Source organism: Triturus cristatus, chromosome 4_2 (genome assembly GCF_964204655.1).
Source record: "Triturus cristatus chromosome 4_2, aTriCri1.1, whole genome shotgun sequence".
NCBI lineage: Eukaryota > Metazoa > Chordata > Amphibia > Caudata > Salamandridae > Triturus > Triturus cristatus.
Genome location: NC_140586.1, coordinates 284708406 through 284728392, shown reverse-complemented (window position 1 = coordinate 284728392; position 19987 = coordinate 284708406). Strand labels below are relative to the sequence as shown.

General features: G+C 41.6%; 1 protein-coding gene across 3 annotated transcripts in view; it reads left to right on the top strand.

Annotated features, from left to right (window-relative positions):
- Positions 1–19987, top strand: part of C4_2H1orf21 (chromosome 4_2 C1orf21 homolog) — a 341397-nt gene that overhangs the window by 85658 nt on the left and 235752 nt on the right. Inside the window, exon 1 of one of the 3 annotated variants that reach the window (XM_085601528.1) lies at positions 19495–19796. The exons of the other annotated variants lie outside the window; for them this stretch is intronic. The gene's annotated coding sequence lies outside the window, so the exon portion shown is untranslated. Of the gene's footprint in view, positions 1–19494; positions 19797–19987 lie in introns of those variants that run through there. 3 annotated transcript variants of the gene reach the window in all.

Here is a 19987-nt window from a genome sequence, read left to right as displayed (position 1 = left end):
AAACTAGTATACCATTTTGGTGATGGTCCAGCAACCGGTCCTCACGCAAAAATCAATACGCCTTTGATCAATATCCTTTCAAAGAAGCATTCCTAATCTCGATGTCACAACATACATTGTATTCCCTAAATTTTACAAACACTCATACTTCAAATTGATTCTCAGAAAAGCTAGCAGGATACATCTGTTAGTGCGAGCCCCTCAAAATCACAGTGGGTGATCTAAACTGTTTAAGGATAATCGGGTGCGTAAATCAACTCCCAGGCTTTTTTTTTGAAGATGGAAATTAATTGTGCCCCAAAGGTACAAATGTCGTGAGTTAAAATGAAAAGGCTTTTTAAAAACTCAGAAATTTACTCCCACTGGGTCACTCCTGCTTTTGGGGGGGCTATGTTATTTATGCTATTTATTTTTATATAGCGCACGTGTACACGAAGGTGTCTTGGCGCTGCCTTTTTAAAGAAGCTAGTAAAAATGTTTATTTAATTTTTTTGCTGGAGGAGACTTAACATAACTGGATACAATTGATTTATTGATGAAAAAGCCATGTTTTAACGCTTTCCTGACATGTAGGATATTGGTCAATTCTTTCAATTTGATTGGGAGAGAATTCCTTAGCTTGGTTGTGCAAACAACAAAACTTTTGCCTCCCCAGTGGGATTTCCTGAATTTGGGCGCTATAACATTTTTTTGTTGCCATTGAGCGTGAAGGTCTGGTGGGGATATACCATGAAAAGTTTTGTATCCGATACTCTCGTCCAGTATTGTGAAGTGCCTTAAAGGCAATGCACAGAGCCTTAAAGGCTATTCGTATTTTTATTTTTTATAGGTGACTAGTCTAGCTCTTTAAGTGCAAAGTTGCTGATTGGTGTTTAGGTAGTTCAAACAAGAGACGTGATGCAGCATTTTGCAGGGTTTGCAGTTTGGTCAATAGTTTTAGTTGCTTACTAATGTACAGGGTGTTGCAGTAGTCCAGTTTGGATTGGATCAATGCTGTGAGAACAGTTTTTTGAAGGTTGATAGGTATTCAAGGGGGAGATTTCCCTGATTATTTTTAGGATATAGAAGGCTGATGAGGCAATTTGATTAACCTGGCTGTCGGAAGTCAGCCTATTGTCAAAGGATACCCAGTAAACAGATTTTTATTAATTTGTGATAAAGCAATCAGTAGCATCACAGAGATAATACCGTAATTACAGTCCAATTTCATCGTACATCCTGCTACATTTACACATACTAATCTAAGGCATCAAAGGATACCTAGGTTACTTACTTTTATCACTAGGGTTGGCAGGGGACCCATGTCTTGGGGCCACCAACTAGGGGGCAAACATTATGTATTATTTCCAAATAAGGTGACTTCGGTCTTTCCTGAATTTAATTTAAAACAATTGTTGTTCATCCAGTCTCCAGTGTTTTTCATACAGTTATGAAATTTGGTGGCCATGCGGTCTGGGTTGCCTGACAACGAGACCATACTTTGGGGTATCGTCAGCGTACGATATCAGTTTGGTCAGTGTTGTAATATATAAGTAGTGCTCAGAGAGGCACCCCGTGCTACACCGCATGGAAGGGTAAAAGAGTTTGATGCAGTCATCTATTGCTACATATTGTTCTCATTCTGACAGGGGTGATGTTAACAGGGCGAGGGCCGTTCCTCTGATTCTCAGTGAGTAAAGGGGGTCAAACAAGATGTTGTGGTTGACCGTGTAAAATGCCGCTGCGAAGTCTAACAGGATTAGGGTGGCGTTTTCTCCTCTATCAATGGAGGCTCTTTAATTTTCAGATGCAACAATTAATGCAGACTCAGTGCTGTGCTTCTAAAGCGAAAATTGAGTAGCATCTAGAAGGCAATGTGCGTCCATGAAGGCTGTCAATTGTTGCTTCATGGCCTTGTCTATGATTTTTGCTGGGAATGGCAAACAGGATATAGGCCAATAGTTACTTGTGTCTGTTAGTTGTAGATTAGTTTTCTTGATAAGGGGTAAGATGGATGCTTTTTTGCAGATTTTTGGGAAATAACCTGTGTTAAACATATCCTTGAAGATATTTGTTAGATATGCTGAGATTATTTCAGGTACTTGTTGAAGTTGGTTAGTCTAAATACCTGATTCACTGAGAGCGGCGAGAAGTAGGTCAGACGTGTTGAGTTGGTAAAAGGAGATGTCTCCAGACGAGCTAGATGACGGTGTGGATTTAGTTGTAAAAGCTGCATAGACCTCTTCCACTTAAGTTTGAAGAAGGTGGTAAGCGTATTACAAAAGGACAGACTGGAGTTGGTGTTTTTATTCTCAGATGTGTTGAAGAGGGATTTATCTGTTTTGAAGAACTCTTTAATAGTCTTTGGTGGATTCGATGTTTTGAGTAAAGAAAGATGATTTTCTTTGAAAATCACGGTTTTGTATTCTTTTAGGGACTTTTTTTTTTTGTATACATCTTATCTTTGGTATTATAATGTTGTCTCCATCTGCGTTCTAGTTTACTACACAATTGTTTCTGAGCCTGTCCGAGATACCAGGGTTCAGTAGGCTTCAGCCTGTGGTTGGTTGATTTTTTTCTAGGGGACTGACTAACCGCGTTGTCTAACCATGAGTGGTACTCTGCGACAGTCTGGTCTTATTTGTTTGCATCGGTAGGTTTGGTTTTGGTGAAGACCATTTTTGATATTTTCAGGTCTAATTTATGTTGAGCGCTTTATTTTCTTTTTATGAGGTAATGTTGAGAGAGGCATTTTCTCCATCCGTGTGCTATCGCACATCACCACTGAGTGATCGGACCATATAAGCGGTAGAGCTTTTTGAAATTTTAGATGGGGATTGTCTGTAAAAAATCCCATCAAGGGAGTGTCTCACAAACACGAGTGGGGTTGTTTACTATTTGATTTAGACTTAAGCTGGTCATGTTTTCCAATAAGATTTGTGTGTCTGTCTAGCTGATTCTTTAGGTGCCAATTTAAAATCACCTAGAACGGTGTAGTTTGTGATGTTGACTCTGGATTCAAGGAGGTACATTTCTGATTCATTTTTTATTTTTTTGTCTGGAGTCTGAAATAAATCAATAGTTTTATGTAGTTATTTGACTGTCAGATTTACATGAGTACTGACAAGTGTAACTGTATCCTGATCTGGAAATTTATCATAAAAGTGCATATGCACCTATAAACTTTTTTTGTATTTCTCTGCTGAAAGAATACATTTCCAGTGGAGAAATGATTGTTCGTACCTAGATTGCCATCGAATTTGGGGATGGTCCCTCCACATTACCATTCCTAAATCATATTTACTCCTGCCCTTGATGGGCACAAATTTACAAGCATTTTCTTTGTTTGGAAACTACCTGGGATTTGGTCAATACCCCCAAAGTCAGGAGTTTGTGGCTTGGGACAGTTTTTACAGTGGAGACACCCCAAAAAAGCCCATAAACACCTCAGTGCAAGTTTTGCTATACAGTAATTACATTATAGTGACTTAGTGTCTGGGAAGGGAAATCTTATTTTCAAGGCCCATCTTTCCTGATTACTGTGAAATTTTGGGATCACAATGTGTTTGATCACTTAAGTTGTAAGAAGTGTGCCAAGACCTTTAAGGCACAGGACGTTATTTGGAAAGAGATGGTCATAAATTCATCCAGTTGGGAGTTTTTTAAACTCCAGGTTCGGGTCCACTCTTCAGAAGTAAAAGGATGCATGAATTACTAAAAAAGACTGAGCCCATCAGATCCGAATGATTGTGCCGCAAGACAAATATGGTCTGTCTGCTGGTCCAGAATAAAATAAACTCCTCCGAATTCATGTGAATGGTTGAGTCTACATTCGTTCAAAATCACGGTTTCATACTTTCCCCGAATATTCCAATCACCGGTCTCTTATTATACCTAAACGGAGAACACTGGCAAAAGCACGGTGGATCACTGCTCCCTAAGGTGAGGATCGCTTTCCCTTCCAGGTGTTGCATTTACTTCATCGTCTCTAATTCTCCCCAGCTTCCTCCACCTCTGAAGTCCTGGTACATCAACTTCCATCCTCTAATGAGAGTTTAGTCTGATCGGAGACCACGCTTCTTCCCTCTCTTAGGCGCTACGAAATCCTTCCCTTATGGAGAGAAGCACCCAAGGTGGCTGTCAAAGTTGCTTCCTTCCACATGAATCCTGTACAGGGGATCCCGCTTGTTCTCACCATCCCGCCGCTAAGCTGACTTTAAGGAGCCCGTTTGATTACCTGTGAAATCCCTAAGTACTGAACTCTGCTATGAAGTGTAATCCCCGGCCGTGGTCCTTTCTGTGAGGAGTCTTAAACCAGGGCTTATCCGATATTAAGGGAGCTTATCGCAGGTGTCTGGAAAATGCACTCGCCAGAAGTGAAGCGGGGTGTGGATGTGTTGTACAGAAGGCGGCGCAGTTCAGTGTCAGGTGCTTTTAGGCAGAGCTCTTGCTGATTCACTGTAGAATTGTGTGCAAAAGCTGATGTACCGCCAACTTGGTACCAAAGTCCAGAACCTCTGCTGTATCTTCTCACTGTTGAAGAGCTGATGATTTTTCTTCACAGAATGAAAGGGACAGCGCTTCACTGCTTGTTACATTGGGATGTGGTGACAGTGAAGAAAATCTACTACTAGGGTATGAGTGAATATTTGCAGCCCGACCATGCCCCTTACCCTAAAAAGGCGTGCCATAAGCTGCCAATGTACGTGTGTGTTTAACATGCATGTCACCTCACACTGCTCACTTTACACTAACCCATGCACTGTAAATGCAGATGAGCAGAATATAATATGCTATACATTGCCATTGCTGTGTGCAGGGCAGGGGTCAGGAGTCAGATGAGGTGAGGCCTCTAGTGAACCATGCTGCCTCTTCGTTCACATGACAAGGGTACATAGAGGGCATTTTACTCTTCACATCTTCATGCATGGCTTATGCATTTTTTCATTTTTACTAGCAATAAACAAAGGTACTTAACAAGATAGGCATACAGATTAGGCCTTCTGACTATTAGTAGAGTTGTTTTCTTCAGTCAAGTCTTTGTTACTTTCATTCTGTGAGACAATAAGCGGTATTGTCTCTTCCGTTTTTTGTCTTGGTGAAAATATGAAATTTGATATTTGCATTGTAGTAATAAATCTGAATGTGCGTTTTTGTGCACTTCTTCCCAATGTAGTGTTGTTCGGCCACACTTATTTTCCCTGGCGTGGCATATTTAGCCATGCAGTGAAAATGAATGCGGCTCAGTAACTTGTTATTTGGAGCAACGGTACTCATTAACGCACATTCACACATGTATCACTACAGTGCACTGGTCAAATTCGAGTTTAATACCACAGTACAGCGAATTAGACCTAAGAAACACGTTTTACTGCTTCACAGAGTACATGTAACAATTGCTTTAAAGAGGAAAGCAGCCCTCACAATATTCATTAGACCTCATTTGTGTTTTTACCAAATTAAATCCCCTATGTCCGGGTTTTGAGGAAATACTTTTTGCTAAAAGACTTACACCTGAAAAAAAAGTTACCATGGCCAAATTCTTCTATGCAGTTGTGCAGAATGTAATATGGGATTTATTACCGTAGTTTAGGAAGAAGATGGGTGTCCGGACTCATTCGAGGCTACGCGTCTTGTTAGTCATGGCCCCTTCCCGCACTACACAATGGTAATAGATAGTATATTACACTGCACATATACATATATATATTATTTCAGTGTGTATAGATTTATGTATAGGTATATACATATATTTAGTGCAAATAATAATAAATGTTCTGAATGGTAATGAAAAAAATTCCTAATAATGCTCATTATTTTTATTTATATAGGTTGCTGATTTATTTAGTTTTTCTTTGTAGGAGGGGGAGTGCTTGCAACACGAATGGTATGGTTAGCCAAGTTTTATATACAGATTACCACCTCAGTAGATTGGAATTGTTTTAGGCACACAAACCCATTTGCAACTTAACTGCAGTGACCCTCCCTTCAGAGGTGTTTCAAAGGTGTCATAGGCCCGGGGTAAGCAATGGGAAATGGGCCCCCGTTTTAGTACTAAAATATAGCTATAATTTTGGGCAGCAGGCCGCTAAACACCCTGGGCCCTGGTGCCACTGCACCTGCCGCACTAGTGATTGCTCTGCATCCACATCCAATCTATCTTCACATTCCATCTTGCACTATGGCGCTTGTCCTGCACAATCCTTCGTCGGTCAGATATTGTGCAGACGGCTTACTCTTAAGGAGGGAAAGCTGTAAACTGGCTGCAATCTGGAAGTGTGGCCTGGGTGTTTTTCCGAAAAAATACTCAATTTTTTACTTTTTGGGATGAGCTGGGGCTGACATATTGGCGATGTCCCTGAATTACCGGGTGTTCTTGGATTGCACACATCAAACCAACAACGAAAGAGACCTAGAAAGTGTCTCTGTAAACGGGCCGGACTAGTAAAAAGGCAACAAGGAGGCAAGAAAACCTTTTAAGAATTGAATGATTGATTTTATTCTGCAATTTAATAATCATAAATCACAATACAGATGTGAGGAATCAGCGATGACTCTTATTTGATTAATTGCAGAAAATACCCCTAAAGTACATACTCTAATTTATTTTCATTCACTCAAAGTTCATTTATCTCAATTAGTTTAATGGGAGAGCGCAATCTGCATTTACACCATTATGAAATTGCTCTCCCTTTTGCTAAAACTCTGTCCCAGTCTTTTTCATCTCCTCCTATTTCTTGCCCCGTTTGCATTGGCGCACTTCTTCAATGGCTGCTTCAAAAAAAAAAAAAAACATTACTGGATGGGTTCACAGATGTACGTTTTTGCTGAGCCCTAATGTTAATTGGTACAGCAACAAATGATGGCCAGAATGCTGATTAAATAAAAATGCACCCCCATTCAAGAGATCTGGGTTTAATCCATCGTTCTTTTCTTCGCTACGCCACCTCAGTTTGGACCCAGCCATATGCGAATCAGTCTTGACCATGCTCCTCAAGGGAACATTCCAGCCTGAACTGCCAGGCCAGGTCCTCACTGGGGTTGCATAGCACAGAGTTGAGTAAAGAGGCATGGAGTGTTGTAGAGTGGCTTAGAGTGAAGGGCAGGGTGGTGGAGTGTTGTACAGTGGAGGGGTGTAGAGTGTAATGGAATGGTGTGGATTGTGGTGTGGTGTATGCATGGTGTGGTGGCTGTTACAGACGCACATTTTCAATTTGCACATACAGTTTTACCGATAAACCTATACAGCGCACAAACGATAATGTGTGGAAATGGCACCACCTAGATATGTTTTGATCGTATTAAAATATTTGTTTCCACCACACTTCTGAATTACAAAAAAGTGCTTCATTTGAGCTTTCCAAATTCTGATATATTCTGAAATATTTGCAGTTTTATTTATTTTTTTTTTTTGTCCTCATTTGCCATATCCCACATTCTCTGCGTACACCGACCACCTAGCGTGCCCTCCGGTAGAAGACATGATTAATTCCTCATCCGAGCCTAAGCACGATGACATAATGGTGGATGATGATCAGCCAGAAAAAGAGACACATCCCGACTGGTTTTAAATACCAGCTGTAGGATCTAAATGGAGAAAAAAAACGAAGGTTGGAGACCCTAGATCCTTGGGGTTTATTTAGGCATAATCATTGGACCCGGGGAAAAAAAAAAAAAAAAAAAAACCCCGGCGCCCTATCTACGATGAATCAAAAAGTCCCAAAATGCTCGATTGCCTTTGTTACCTGGCCTGGCTAAGTCCATCCTTGATGTCTCAATCAAGGACGTCAGCCAGCCAGCATGCTGAGGCACAGATGAGTCGACCCACACTTTACAAATCTGTCTTCTGGCCAGAAGTATTGCATAGAATAAAAAGATTCTGGCCTGGCCCGTAATATTGGAGTCTAAGCCAAAAACTATTAATGGCAATGTAAGAATCAGGTTGGCCTCTAGAATGGAATTCAGTGATGTTATTACTTCATCCCAGAACCGGGCGATAGAGGGGCAATCCTTGAACATATGAATATCCGATGCATTGGGAAGATTGCATTTATTGCACTTTTTATTTTGCTGGTACTTTGACAACCTTAACGGGGAGAGGTAGGCCCGATGTACTGTGAAAAGATGATTCCGTCTAAACCATGCAGGTTTCACAATTTTATATAGTATAGAAAAAGATTTAATCCAGTCCTCTTTGCAGTTATAGTCCAGATCTTCTCCCCAAAGCTCTCCAGGGAGGGTGAATTCGCCATCGATGTCGTCGAGCAAACTCCAGTACCACAAAGCAACTTCTTTACCCCCCCTTTGCCGCTCTACCAGTAGTTGTTCCAAGTTACTAACAATCCCCAAAGGAGCCCCTTTTTCGCCAAGAGCCCTGGCCCAGCTTACAAGTTGTATATACTTGAATCTTGCCAATCCTGATCCGACCTTACCCTGCAAATCGTCCCAAGATATAATGTCACCTTCTGACAGAAGTTCCCCCCACCTTACAATTCCTGCTTCCCTCAAAGGTGTGGCCAATTGGTCTTTCAGCCAGGCCGGTAGACCTGGGGAGTCCCAAATTGGTGCGTAGTTGGAATAATAAGAGAGCCCCAGGTTCTTCCTGACCGATGCCCAGGCCTTGGCCAAAGATTTTAAGATTTTTAATTTCACCTTTTTGAAGAATTTTTGGTCTCCATATTTGAACAAAAATCCATCTAATGGTAGGTCCACACCAACTAGCATTGCGTTGTACATTAACCCCAATGAAGTATTAAATGGAGACTTTAAAAGCATCCTTGAATATGAAAACATGAAGGCCCATGCATAATATTCTAGGTCAGGGAGTGCCAACCCCCCCTTCTCTCTTCTTCTCCTCAACTTTTTCCATGCAAGCATAGTGATTCTATAGTTCCAAATAAAATAATTTATCTCTTTCTGACATCTGTTCAACATTTTAGAGTCAAAAACCAAAGGGATAGTATTAAAGAGGAATATGTATTTGGGCAGAATAGACATTTTGACGAGGTTTACCCTCCCAATGATAGAAAGTTGGAGATGGGCCCATGACTTTAAGAGCTTCCGACAATCCTTAAATACCCGGTCTATGTTGCTTTGTGCAATATTTTCGATATCTTGTGTTATCCTAATACCAAGGTATCTCATAGAGGAAGTCGTCTTCAGATGTTCACTAGCGATGTTCCATGCCATAATTTCTGTTTTTCCAAGATTGATTTCATACCCGGAAAAACGGCCAAATTCCTCCGCCCTTTTAATAACCGTTGGAAATGCTAGACCCGGGTCAGATGTTAAAATAAGAATATCATCTGCGTACAAAGCAACCCTCCTCTCCCACCCCTCGAATCTAAATGATGGAATATTCTCGTCAGTTCTCAGCACCTGCGCAAAAGGTTCTATATACAGATCGAAGAGTAAGGGAGAGAGAGGGCAGCCCTGCCTAGTTCCTCTCATGATAGTAAAAGGCTCTGTCAAGACTCCATTAATTAATAATCTGGCTGATGGTGCTCTGTACAACAGAGAGATAGTACGGCAAAAATGTTCACCAAAATTAAATTTTTTCAGGACCGCATTCAGGTAGCTCCAATTAACCCTGTCAAACGCTTTAGTAGCATCCAACGTAAGAGTTGCCAAGGGGATGGAGAAAGCGGTAGCGATATCAATTGCGCCAACCAGCTCCCTTGTCAACTCAGCCAATTGTCGCCCCCTAATGAATCCCTTCTGATCTTGGTGTATAACAGATCCAATTACACTCCCTAATCTTGCTGACAAGATGGTTGCAAAGATTTTATAATCACTATTGATGAGTGAGATTGGCCGATATGAACCACACTCACACGGATTTTTACCTGGCTTAAGTATCAGCACAATGATTGCCTCGTTCCATGACTTAGGAGGCATCTTGCCCTTGATCAAGATCTCATTAAAGAGGACCGTAAGCGTTGAAACCAAGGTTGGTGAAAGCACCCGGAAAATCTCACCAGGTAAGCCATCGGGACCTGCTGCCTTCCCCTTTTTAAGTAAATTTATTGCTGTGATGACTTCAGCCTCTGAGATTTCCTTCTCCAAGTATTTACTTTGAATCTCGGTGAAATTTGGCAGAGGTATTTTCCCCAGCCAAAGATCTCTTGCAACTTGGTCCTCAACGATGTCCTCTTTATAAATATCTCTAAAAAATTTCAGGAAAGCATTGCCTATATCAAAATTAGAGGATCTAAGGTCTGTTTCACCTTCCACTTTTATCTCTCTAATATAGTTTTTAGCCTGATCTGCTTTCACTTTCCAGGCCAGCAACTTTCCTGCAACTTCCCCTAACTCAAACTGGGCAAGTTTGCTCACCTCCCACCTCCTTGTAACTCTCTCTTGAAGGATAGATTCCATCTGACTCTTAAGATCCATAAGCATATCTTGCTCAGCAACTGAGCCCATAGAGAGGCTGAGATTTTGTTATATTACCTTCATCTCAGATTCTAAGGCTGTAAGCTTCTCCCTATATATCTTACGCCTATAAGAGGCTCTGTTAGTAATGACGCCTCTAAGAAATGCTTTCAGTGCTTCCCACACCGTAGTTATTACAGCAGAATCCAGATTTATCTCCCAAAAAATTTTACTTTCATCTGCTAAATGCTTGATTTCATCATCATCTAATAATATCGTACGGTCGAAGGACCACATAGCATATCTAGGCTGCTGATCGCCTCTTAAAGAAAATGAAACAGCCGAATGATCAGACAGGTGAGACGGGAGATAATCAATTGAAATCAACGAATCATTAAGAGATTTGCACAGTTTATTAACAGACGTTTAAATTGTTTTGTCTGCTAGGGGAACAAAATCTTTTCTTTCCTAGTACCAGGCAAGATTGCCACATAAATCCTCTTAATTTTGAAGTCTGAGAAAGAAAAGTAAACACCAAGCTTTCTCAGAAGGCAGAACCTGACATTGGACCTCTGTCTTAAACACACAGCAAATGTGACAAGGTAAGAAACAAAATTTAAAGGCCTGTTTTCAGTATGAAGGACTCATGGACGAATACAAACAGCAATGGTGAACAAGCTTTGCTCCACACGACTACGAAGATCAGCTGGACCGCCAATAAAGCCAGAAATAGAAAGCCATAAAATGTGAGTTACAAACCATAAAGCCAATGGTAAGCAATGGGTGGGACTCCTTCATAGGAAAGCTTTCAAGAATGCCCACAAGAAGTCTTTTCACAACTGGACAGCTGTGCTGTCTGGTGGGCTTTGACCTAAAAAGGAAAGACAAATAAATACCCATTTAGTGGCTGATTTGTACAAAGTGAAACCTAGATAAATTGTGTTTTGCCAGTTTAAATTGTGTGATCTTAAGCAAATATCTTATTTCACCAACATTATTTTTCTTTTCAATTATGAAAGCATTTTAAAATATGTGAGTTCAAAATATACATTTTTACAAAAACCTATTGCGTCTGATGTAATAGACTATAATGTTGCTCTATAATCACCTGAGCCGCGTATTTCATGATATGTTTTGCCTCCTCTGTCACTTACGGTTCATGTTTAAAAACTATCTCTTTTAATAAGTACTTCTCGGTGCTGGTCTATAATGTGATGTGTTATTGTCTAAGCTTCCGTAGGCTTATTGAAATGCACATTTTTGAATTTTGAAGGGAGATTATCATATTTTAATTGCTGAATGTTGTACCAAGCTAGCGTGGTTAGTGATCGGCTCGAGCATCGGCTCTAAGAGCCAAGGCAGACTCTTGACTCTGCTCTGGCTCGTCTAGCCCTGTTAATTTGTTGGCTGTCCCACCTCTAATTTTCATTCACTCTCTGGTCACAATGAATTACGGTGAATTGGATTTTGAATCCAAATTTTGCATTAAAGCTGCTCTGATGGGCTATATTCGTCAAAATGTATATATAAAACAAGTTATTTAATTAACTACTTGTGCTATTTGGACCAATTCATACAAGTGTTAGTGCAACAATATCTTTTTAATGGTGTTGAATTCTAAATCACTGCACTTCTCATGTAATTTTACCAAAGACAAGTTTACCAAAGAGATGTCCCCCCCCAAATAATCCTCAACAAAAAAAAAACTTGTATCTGGCTGAATTTTTCCCCCCTAAATATGGTATGTGGAGTGCTACTTTGCAAATATAATTTAAGTCTAAGGTTTCATGCAGTCTGTTTAAAAAATATTGCCAAATTCAGAGACAACTGAGCAAAGGCATTGAGCACAGAACCCCTATTTCAGGATTCTGCTCACTACCAAATTCTTCCTACATTAAATTACCTTAAGTTAATATAAAGTTGAGCATATACTGCAAAAGTACCAAAATTATATCGCCATGGCTGTGTTTACTTGATATCAAACACACACAAGTTGTTGGAAGGAACGATAGATTGGAATGCTACCCCAAGTGAGTGTCAGTTCTTAGGCTTAATGCAGGTATTCCTCCCATCACCTTTTGTGTGTTTTTGTGTTTACTTGACATCAGGAGATTGGATAGCGCATTGCCACATTTTTTAAAATCTGAACCATGGTGCTTTTTTAAAATTTTTTTTTTTTTAAAAATCTTTTGATAAATGTTGCTTTTTTCATCATGTTACAACATATGTTCTGTAAAACTGTATTGGGCACCCGTTTCTCAAGAAGATGCGGTTGAAGGGACTGTAAGATAAAAAATATTACAATGTTAATTTCACACATTTATTTATTAAAATGGTTTTGTAAGATGTGAATACGTCTCACTGAAGGCTTTCTGTGTCACTTTGCAGCTATTTTTATTTCCCCAGCAGGCTCATCTTTTTGTCAGAGAGGTAGCTGGTGTGTGCCCAGAGGGTTAGTGACTTCATTCACCATCAGATCATGGTGAAGTTTCTTTTGCTGGGGCCGCCACTCCAAGAGCAGATGAGGAGTGGTTCCTATGTGGCTAGGTTTACGGGTTGGAAGGCAGCCCTGAAAAATACCTGCCCTACCCTACCCGTAGGTCGTTTTTGAAGGGAGGAAAGCTAGGCCGAACTCTGAGCTCAAGTTTTGCGGCATGGCAGAGATGGGAGCCCTATATCTTGAAGGTTTTGCATAGGCCCTTGAAGCACATAAATGTGGGGGTCCATTTTAAAGGTGCTTGGTCTCTGTGCCCCGTAAACTTCTCATATTGTGCACAGCAGCCGGTAATTGATTCTCTGTTCCACCAGGCACCCATCGATAGATAGTGCGATTCTTTAGTGATTGACATTCTCTGGTTCGAGAATGGTCCCTTCAAGCGTATCTGTATCCATCGGCATTGGTGTACCTCCATTTTAGTGTTGCACATTTAGATGATGCTTCAGTGGTTTTGAGGGGACTCAACGAGTGGTCCAATGAGATCACCAGGTATAGTTTGTGGCACCAGAAAGACTTTCAGCATCATGAGTTTAAAGCTAGAGTTTTTTATTTACAGTCAACTAATTTATGAAGAGTCAAATCACAAGTAGGCAACAAACTCAAAATGTTTAGTATGAAAATGTAACAAAAGATTTAAAAAACACCCAACAATACAATTTTACCCAAAAGAGGGGAAACCAGGGACAATCGGGGATTGTAAGCATAAGACCCCCTTGCTTAACTCCAAGTTTCCAAATGCAGGTGCTTCCAAGCAGGAAGCGACTGTGCACTCCAAGGTGGCCAAAAGGCCCTCTAGTCTTAAAGGTAACCTGCAGCTTTCGTAATTAAATCCTTTAGCCAAGAATCTGTGCTTTACTTGAATGTACTTTTCTAACTCTGAAAAATGTTGCCTTTAGCAATAGTTGTACCCTATGTGCTGTACCTGCTGACTATGAGTGAAGCTTGCACCGCTGCACATTGTATTGTACTGCTCTGTGTTTCGTGGAAGCATTCATATGACCCTCTCTTCTGTGAGTGTTTATTCAAGCCTCCAGGCTCTCGCAAGAGCATAATAATCCTCTCTGTTAACTTGTTTTATATAGCGTTTCATACTCCACTTCTGCAGTTTCTAAGCTCTATAAAAATCTGGTGTTATTATTACTCAGTCTTTGGTACTCATTGTACCTACCCCTAAAGGGTGGATGGTTAGTCGACCTTATTGGGATTAGGACTTGCAGATCACCAACAGTGAGCACTCCTCTCAGTGATCCATCCTATTGACTTAAACACCACCCTAGCAAAATAATATTTCACTTTGAACTGTGAAATGCTTCTAGTCTCTCACATTTGACCCACGGACAGTCGCGGCTGCTACTGAACAGGGGTGGGGGGGGGGGGGGGGTTGGCCTCTTCTTCCTCTGTCCTCCACACAGCCTCCCAGAATCCCCTGACCAATCACAGTGCTGCCTTTGCAACGTTCTGATTGATCTGAGCGCCATGGTTCGGTGCTCAGATGGGGGCTGGCAGGCTGTGCATGTGCTCCACACAGGCTGTAATACAGCCTGTGTGGAGAACATGCAGAGTGCACAGAATGGTTTGGCTTGCCAGAGACGGCTGGCCAAACCATCATGCGCCCTTTAGGTGCTGCCACCACCCCTCCCCCCTGTGACGCGAGGAGCCCAGCCCCGCCCCCCTGGCTTCAGCTGCAAGCTGAATACAGAAAACAAATTTTATCATTTTTATTTTTCTGATTCAGCTTTCAGTTCAAGCAGTGAGGCGATGCTCCTCCGCTTTAACGGGGGATCCGCCACTGCCCACGGACCCAGCCCAAATTTTCTGTACGAAAATCATTTTTTTGCTTGCCAGCTCAAATCTATCTTGTGTTTAAGATCAAGATCCACTGATACTTTCTTTAGAGGCCCCAGGTAAGTACAACATCTACCACTGTGTTTACTTTTTTTATCGGTGAGGCAAAGGAGAGTGTAGCGTAGAGTGAGATATGAAGATCTTTACTGTGTGCCCTGTTGGGAGGACGGCTCCCTCTTTTTTGCGGCCATTGGCACCGTGCAGCGTACCCTCGAGTATCCTCTTGCCTCAAACCCTCCTTTTTGACCTACCGATCATCCAAAGTAGATTTCTCTAAGGCCGTCAGTGATATTCTAGTAGCTCTTTTTCCACTCTACATAGATCTGTTGTGTATGGCATTTGTCAAGTTTACACCAGGATAACCAGCATTGGCAAAGCCAATAGGTTTTGCCTATGTGAGTGATTGACTTAGTCAATTTAATGTAGTCATGTTGTACATCACTGCTGGCCACGTCAAAGCGTTTTTTTTTATTGCTGGTGTGAGGGGGGGTGGAGCATGAGGCCACATGGGGGAAGGGCAGTACGGAGGGTGGTTAGAGGGGGAAGCGCAAAGACATGGACAGCGGGCCTGTAGGCAACACGAACAATGGGAAGTGGTGTGGGGGGAAAGGCAGCACAAGCAAAGGGGGGGGAGGGGGAGTCCACATGGACAACAGGGGGGAAGGTTGGGACAGGGTAACACTGACAACAGGAGGGAGGGTGGAGAAGGGAAGATGGACAATGGGACGGAGTGAGGGTTTCAGGGCAACACGATCAGTGGAAGGGATGGTGGTGGAAAGGCAACACATACAATCAGAGGGAGGGTGGGGACAAGGCAACATTTACAAGGGAGACGGTGGTGGCAAGGCACCACAGATAACAAGGGAGAGGGTGGAGTCAAGGCAACGCAGACAACTGGCGGAGGTACGACCAGTGGTGCAAGCCAACACAGACAGGGCGAGAACATTGAGGGTTGGGAAGGACATGAGAGAACCAGCTGAAAATGACTAATTCTAGTAGATTACTTAAACACTAAGAAAAAAGCAGTGGCTAAAAAAATGAGCAGTGGAAGGACACATGTAATCTGTCCATGCTCCAGTGGAGGGACAAATATGAAGAGGAAGGAAGCCTACGGCAGATGACCAATCTGATCCAAGCGAATGAGATTCGCAATAAAGCCAACCAATGGTGAGCAATGGGCGGTCTCTAAGCCCTCTGATGGAAAACAAAAGCTCTTGAAGAGACAGCACATGCGCTGTTGAGGCGAGACCTAAAAAACAACTGTGTGCTTCACATGGTAGGGAAGGCTTAGTTTGTGGCTGTGTTCACAGGTGTTGGACCCTGGAAATTATTTTTTGTCGACCGCAACAATGTCTTCATCAGATTTTGACTGAGCTAGAGAGAATAATGCAGAAAAAGAAGAAAGAAATGAAAAGGAAGATGGGAAAACTGTGACAAAGGGACAAAGTAGGGATGAAAACTTGCAAGCATGAGACAGGAAGTAGAGGGTGTAAGGGAAAAACAGCATGAGATTGAATCAAGAAAAGGTAGCATTGGTGTTTGGCAGCCCTAGCATGTTACTTCTCTTACAAGGAGTTAAATGGTGAAGCCCTGAAAAGGTGGGGGATTCATAAAGCAAGAGTAGTTGGTGTCAACATTACTTTTACTCTTCACCATCATAGTCTTCTGTCTCTGCCTGCCTTAATCCCCAAAGTCCTCAAAATCACAGTTGCAATGATAAGAATAATGCTCACAGATGTCTTTACAGGCCTTGAAAAATCTACTCGCCCACTCGCTATGGCTAGCCAGATTTTATCCGGTTGAGCAATTTTTAGGACCTACTGGTCTGTTCTGGTGAATTAACTTATGCTGGAATGAAACAGATGTTCTGTTCATTCAGAAAGTGAATGAGCAATCAAGATGGCTTTAAATCTTTTTTTTATCTTGACACATTTGCTGTGTGTTCAAGAACAGAGGTGCAATGTCAGCTTGTCTTTTTACTAATTACCTCTTATCTTATCCTGGGAAATGTTTACTTTTCTTTCTCTTACAACAGAGCGTTTTATCAAGTGAGCTGTCTGACAATCATTATAAAACAAAAGAAAGGAGTTGGCCTAAAGGCTAGGGCGGTCGACCTCGAATCTGGTGAACCGGGTTCGAGTCTCGGCAACGACGCTGAATATCCGGTGATTCTGGGCAAATCATGTAATCTCCCCGTGCGTAACAAAAAATTAATGTGTCCTCATGTAACGCAACTGGTGCTATGTAAAGCGCTCTGATACCCGATACCTTCGGGTCAAGTTTGCGCTATATAAAATGCGCTATATAAAATGCGCTATATAAAACTGTTTAAAAAAAAAAAACACGAATGTTTTTTTCTAAAAACCCATTCAATTAGCTTCTTAATAAGTTGTACAAATATTTAAAAACATATCAGGAATTACAAAAGCACATTTTTTGTAAGTTAGAAGTGTGTTGCAAACAAATATTTAAATAGAAGAAAAACAAATCCGGGCACTCAACTTGGTGATTTGCAAATGTCAAATATTTGCGAAACTCTATTTCCAAACATTATTGTTTGTATGCTATATAGTTTTATCAGGAAACGTTTGTGGTCATTTCAATAGAAAAACTGCTGATTGCAAATGACAGTGTGCTACTACTTCATGCTTTAGATCTGTTTTTATTAAAAGTGATATAGTTTTTAAATATGATTTGAGAAACATTCCTGCCCCCGCCCTGATGGTAATACTGTTAATGACCTAAGAGGCAAGCCAGGGGTCATGTGTATCCTATATGTGGCTAGATTTGTATTATTTATAGAGCAAAAGTTTAGTCTATTAAAAATCAAACAAGAGTTTTTTAGGTTTTGCCTAGGCAGTGTTTGCGCTGTCTGTTCAAGACATGTTGTATTCAATATCTGGGCCTGAAGCTCCGCCCACATTACGCCCATCTTTTTAATTGGCTCCGATCACTGTCTTTTGTAAATGGTGACTTTTCATTGGTCAATAGGCTTAGTAGTCCCTCCTAAGTACCGCCTTTTCTCTTCTTGTAACCTCCCATGAGGACACTCTCTGTTACATGTGTTGTTACTCAGTATGTTTTAATTACAGCCTTGGAGCACTATTCTCTTAAATAGCTGTGTGTCCTGCCTGCTGTTTTTTTTAATTAATTTTATTTTTTTATTTATCCAGCGTGGCACGCCTTAGCTGGAATAATGGCGACCGCGCCTTTCTTCTGGTTAGTTGCGATTGCTGAAGCACCTGCATGCCTTTTTTTGTCTCTTTATTTACTTGGCTTACAATTGCAGCACCCTTGCTTTAAGCTTTAAACAACTTAAACTTAACTGCGGGTGCCGTGATTGCTTCAAAAGTAATGAAATAGAAAAAAATGTTTTAGTCTATTTCTTTACTTTTGAAGCAATCGTGGTACCCACGCTTTAGCTTAAGATGCCTTCTGCAAAAGCGCGAGTGCCGCGATTGATTTGCAGTGCAGTAGGTCTTGCATTACTGAAAGTCTGAGCTATTGATGTTACGTTATTATTAGCAACGTCAATAGCTCAAACTTTCAGCAGTGCAATAACTATTGCCTATCAAATGCTAGTTTTTACAGCAGACATGTTGAACTTGTGTATTTGAAGGTGCTCTCATATGTGATAATGAAGAAACTGGCATCTCAGTAAATTAAAATATTTGCCCAAGATCACATAAATTGAAACCAGTTTAGGGGTCAAGAGCATTATAATTAGGTTGAGTAGATTATTTGTCACCAGACCTGCAGGGCTAGTCACATTTTTCTGATTTTTCGAGTCCTGCTCTATTTTAAATGTATGTACCCCAAAAGGGCCCTTTTGGAAACCCTACAGTCTAACTTCCACACATCTGACCTGAGGCATGGAATGTCCTCGTCTTTTCACTATTTGAGGCATATTCTAATCTAAGCCTCTGCAAAGTTGTTTTAAATGGAAATTCTAACGAGACCAACCATGCCTGTTCTCCTGTACCCCGAAACATCAATGTGCGCAGAGCACTGGGCTATATTTGTAGAGCATGCGAAACACAAAGAATATTCACTTTCAACTCTTTATTACTCAAACAGAAAAAGATGTGCTTTTTTAAAACCTCATTACTGAATAGGCATGGTCTCTTTGTTAGAATGTCTATTTCTCATTTGAAATGTATTCTTATTTTCAATTTTTTCATAATCTATTTCTTTTAATCTTGTACATGACTGTTTCCGTGCTATGTGATTGAGAAATTAGGTTTGCCTCATTCTGTGTAATGCATGCAGTACAAATGGTACAGGCGTATTTGCCCCGTATGTTTGCACCGTATGTTTGCACCCGTGCAAAATTTCTGTACTATGATCCCAAGTATCGGGGAGAGAGAGAGAGTGAGATAGAGAGGCGCAGAGGGCCCGACACAGAGAAAACGAAAGTATATGGCAGATGGAGGGAAGGAGGGAGATGGAAGCTTGGGGAGAAAGTGAGAGATATAAGAAATGAGAGAGTGAAAGAAATTCAGAGGGCGTGGGAGCAAGTGGCCGATGAAAGAGCGTGAGATTGCGTCTTCCTACCGACGAGGCAGGATTTGGGGGACTCGAATTCCTGTTTTATGATATTGTTTTAGGCACAATTCCTGAACAAGACTGGCTTTTGAAACTGTACAGGGGCGTGGGGAGTCTGCGTGTTTACACGTCCAGAGGGGCGGGGCCCGAGGCCGCAGCTGCCCCTGCTCCCAGGGTGAGGAATGCGCCGCACAGCTGTCTGCGCGACCCTGCTTTTAAAACGTTCAGAACAGCTGCTTTCAGATCTCACTGTCACACGTGGGAAGGGGGGGAAAACGACGCGTTGACGTTCGCGTCTGTCCGCCTTCCAGTTCCTGGGAGAAGCATTACCAGCTTCCGGAGAACGCATCCCCGTCTTGCATCTCATTTACTTTTAGGTTTTTAGAATGGGTGCTAATTCCTGAGTTTTGCAGGCTGTGATGAACGCTTAAAGCTGTGGCACGTGCGAGAATAGGGACGGTTCACTTCCGCTGTTTTGGCCCCGGGCGTTTGCAAAATAGGCTTGATGTGAACAGAAAACAAAGGGATCGCGAGAAGCGCAGCATCGAGCTCTCTGGTGAGTTGACTGATAAACAAAAGTAACTTTTCGCTCCACCGCCCTCTCCGAGAAGCAGTCCAGCCCCCCGTGCCCCCATGGAGGGATGTTTTAGCTGCGTGCCCATCCTCCTCCTTTTTTTTTTTTTTTTTTTTTTTTAACTCAATGCTTCGAATTTAAAACTGAAGTCCTTGTCCATCCGTTAAATGTAT